Here is a 4,515-nt window from a genome sequence, read left to right on the forward strand (position 1 = left end):
TGGGCTACATTAAAAAATAGTCAGTAATTGTTGTTGTTGAACCTTGTTGCTATCCAATATGACCAACGCAATTGCTGTGCCTCCCACAATTAACAGCTTTGTTTTATTGCTAGCTGCACAAAAACAAACATAGTGCCCTGAAATGGGGGGACTATGTATAAACACAGCTGTAATTTCTACATGGTGAAACCAAAATGTATAAAAATGGCCTTTAATAAAATCTGACAATGTGCACTTTAACCATGTGTGATTTTTTTCTATTATAAATCTCAAATTGTGGAGTACCGAGGCAAGTAAATAAATGATGCGTCTTTGTCCCAATTATTATGGAGGGCACTATACCTAACATGATTTTGCTATAATACATACAAGGGTATGTATAGAACACTGTGGTCAAAAAATATTGGACGAGGGACACTTCAGCATGAAATACTACATAAGTACAAATAATTATTAAGTAACCTTTTTCTGGCAAAGTGCTTTATGATTTCACCTCTGAATGATCTTGTTCCAAATTTGAGTGTGTGGTCTTTGCTTTTGGGTTTATCCATTTCTACCAAAACAAATTGTTATTTTGCACAGTTTGATTAGGTCAGTTTTATGATAAAGCCCTTTCACTCAGCTTTAGCTTCAAACATCACCTTCTCGTCCCAGCTTCTATTCACAGGACGACAAAACATAGGGCAGGGAATCAGCACTGTGCATCCATGATCGCTGCAGATGGCTGGACAGGATACAAATCAATTCAGTGCTTGGATTGTATTTTAAAAACACAAATGCATTTCTCTTTTACCCTGGTCAAAAACCAAACCCTGCTTTTCATATCACCATTTTGAAAACCAGCACACAGGAAGATTAATGTTCACATGCTTATGTCGAGTGAATTTAGCCTTTGAGGTCACATGACCAATAACAGCTCCTGGTAATAAATCAATGAACAGCATTCAGAAAGGCACTTAGCCATACGTGGATTCTTAATTGTTCGTATGTGGCTACAGTGCAACACTGGGATAAGCAGAATTAGAATCACTTTAAAATGCAAGCGTTTCTCCTTAAAAATGTAGTCTATCTAAATCTGTCAACTTGGAACTTTTTTAAGGGCCAGGAAGAGAGTTTAGATCTTGCTCAACAACTGATAAATGTATATAACTGACCACAGTGTGGGGTGAGAACAAATCACATGACCCACCAATGTACAATGCCGATTATGGTGTCAAAAATACAAATATTATTTGTACACTCAGATTCAGTAAAATATCTCTAATTTGAATCCCAATAACCCAAAGTGTCTCAAAATATGAATTTCATAAAACAGATGATTTTATATGAAATATTTATTAAATTAAACAAATTCAATAACTAATTCCAATGACGTTAATGTTTTACATAGCTGTACTGGAATTATTTACTTATAAAAACAGTAACAAAACAGCATTTATATCACATTACAAAGTATCACCTTAACATCTATAACGGTTAACAGTACTCAGAATTTATCAGTAATCTGGATACTGTTTAGTTCCAAAGAATTTGGAATGCAACTGCTCCACTACAGTATTAACCTCCAAGTTCATTAGATGCATTAAGATATTTTCTACTACAAATTAACATTTGCTGATTAGCTTATTTCACCAAATGGTATTGGCATAAGTTAACAGTCAAAAAGCATACTGAACTGATGATATCGAACCAAACAATTGAAGATGCTGGTTTACACAAAAGGACAGAAAGTGCTGGAATAACTCAACGGGTCATTCAGTATCTTTGGAAATGGATAGATTATGTTTTGGGTTGGGTCTGATGAACTAATGCAATGTTTAACCTGCCAAATTTCAGCACAGAACAGTAACTTGCATGAACATTTCTCAATTCTCTCAAGAGCCCATTAATTATCTTAGTAGAGAACACAGGTGGTAATGGAAAATGCTTGGAAGAGATTGCTAATAATGCAAAACAGAAGCCAGATACAAACTTAATTTATACAGCACCTTCAAATCCTGAATACAATCCAAAGTGTGTGCTTGTGCTTTGCTATTGTTTTTTTGACAATTCCTTGTGGCCAATTTGGCCAATTTGTGCGACCCCAGATCACACAAACAGAAAAGTAATCTGGTTAGTGGGATGAACATCTGTTCCTTTCCTTTACACAGAAGCTTTGGATCTTTTAAATTAAAATGAGAGCACCAGAGTCCATCATCCGAAAAACTGCACCTCCTCATTACCCTAGGTTACGTACTCATTCCTCTGGAACTTGGTACCTGGTATTTGGACTCAAGAATGCCAACTCTGACACTCTGCCATATATAAATAAATGCAGAATGATTAGATGCCAAATGCTTGCCCCATCTTTTCTAAATTTTGCACAAACCAGAATAGGGAGCATGCAAATTTGCATAAGATCTTCAGCCTACTTGAACCGAAGGCCACAGGGTTACAGATCAGCTGCCACCATCTGTTCTAAGTTACAGTTAACTCCAGTTCCTCAAATAAATTTAAGAACAATTTTACTGCCAAATCCTCAGGAGACAGGAAGCAACGCTAGCTTTTCATCTTTTGAATCACAAACACACTGACCGCTCAAATGCTTGGTATAACTATTCACAAGTATCAAATATATCCAGCAGGTCTCTATTCCATGGAGGAAGATGAGGGGAGATCTAATGGAGGGAGATGAGGGGAGATCTAATGGAGGTATACAAAATCATGATAGGAATAGATCGGGTAGATGTAGAGTCTTTTACCTAGAGTAGGGGAATTGAGGACCAAAGGACACAGGTTCAAGGGGAAGGGGAAAAGATTCAATAGGAATCCTAGGGGTACCTTTTCACACAGGTGTATGGAACAAGATGCCAGAGGAGGTAGTCGAGGCTGGGACTATTCATCGTGTAAGAAACAGTTGGACAGGTACATGGACTAGAAATGTTTGGAGGGTTATGGACCAAGTGCAGACAAGTGGGACCAGGGTAGATGGGACACTGATGAACTAGGGTCTGAAGAAGGGTTTCGGCCCGAAACGTCGCCTATTTCCTTCGCTCCATAGATGCTGCTGCACCCGCTGAGTTTCCCCAGCAATTTTGTGTACCTTAGATGGGACACTGTTGGCCGGTGTGGGCGAGTTGGGCCGAAGGGCCTGTTTCCACACTATTACTCTATGACTCTATTTAGCATTATTTCATCCTTATGGGGTCTCACCCAAGTGCATGGTTACATCCAAGTCATACCATATACATCTTATTAAATTGTTCCTGTTTTCCTTCAGACCTCTACATAATATAGTATTTCAAAAATTCAGCAAACAAAACAATTGGTTTTAATTTTCTAAAGTGGGATCTAACACATCTCTAATTGCAACCAACTATGATGACTGCCTGAAGGTTCCTTTTATACAAATGAGAAATACTTTACAGCTCAGTTTAGGTGCTAATGTGTAAGTGTGACAAGATGGGCTTTAAAATGCAAACAAAGAAAATCTTGTTACAAATATACTGAACAACTACACGACACAAATAGGCAGCACATCCTTCTAAATCCAATAGCAAAGGATTTTTTTCTCAACCTGAAATTAGAGCAGACATTGCAAAATTTGAAACCAAATGACTCTTTATTGTCCTTTCACAAACCAATGAAGTGTTTCTTTCCAACATATATACACCACAGCACGATTTTCTTCTAACTCCCCCCCCCCCCCGAAAAACACCCCGCATTCATAAGTTGCAACAGAGAAAATATACTTGACGGGTCAAAAAGTTATGATTGCCACTAACAAGCTTAATTTATGTGTCAAAGAAGAAACTGGCATGGGGGAAATTGTGGTGAACAAAAGGGTAGGAGCCAGGCAGACTTGGGGGACACAGGAGGGAGTCTGGGGTGGGTTGGAGAGTGATAGACATGAGATTAAAGAATGCCCAGAAGCAGGATGACCTATGGCAGTCAGGGAGGGTGGGAGGTAATGTAGTAGCAGGCTGGGTGGAGGTAAGCGCAGCAGGAATAGGTGGGGAGGTGGGCGCAGAGGCAAAGGGAGGTGTGAGAATCCAGGGTGGATGTGGGGAGGATATGAACTGCTGGCGTGAATGGGGGGATGCAGCCAAGGTGAATGTAGGGGACATGTGACAACTGGGGTGAATGGGGAGGAAGGACTGGACAGCCATAGTTAGGGGAGGGTTGGGGGAGTACGACCACGGAATGGATGAGGGAATATGACCACGGAATGGATGAGAGGAGGAATAAGACAACCAGAGTGGATGGTGGGACGCTGTGACAGCTGGGGCAGCAGGGTAAGGGGGAGGTTAGTGCAGCGGCGGGGTATGTGTGGGAGGAGGGGAGTGAGTAGGAGCTGGGGAAGAGGGTGAGAGCTGGGTGGGATGGGATGAGGATAGCTGGGGACGAAGGTGAGGGGGTGGGATGAGTAAGGGGAGGAACTGGGTTGAGGTTGGGGGTGAGAGTAGGAGCTGGGGGTGGGATGGGATGAAGGATGAAGGTAGGGTGTTGGGTGGGATGAGAAGTGAGGGTAGAGCT

At 40.9% G+C, this 4,515-nt stretch overlaps 1 protein-coding gene across 1 annotated transcript in view; it reads right to left on the reverse strand.

The window, feature by feature from the left end:
- mosmo (modulator of smoothened) overlaps positions 1–4,515 on the reverse strand; it is a 95,261-nt gene that overhangs the window by 90,309 nt on the left and 437 nt on the right. The window lies entirely within an intron of this gene.

This window comes from Amblyraja radiata, chromosome 22, assembly GCF_010909765.2.
Source record: "Amblyraja radiata isolate CabotCenter1 chromosome 22, sAmbRad1.1.pri, whole genome shotgun sequence".
Taxonomy (NCBI): Eukaryota; Metazoa; Chordata; class Chondrichthyes; order Rajiformes; family Rajidae; genus Amblyraja; species Amblyraja radiata.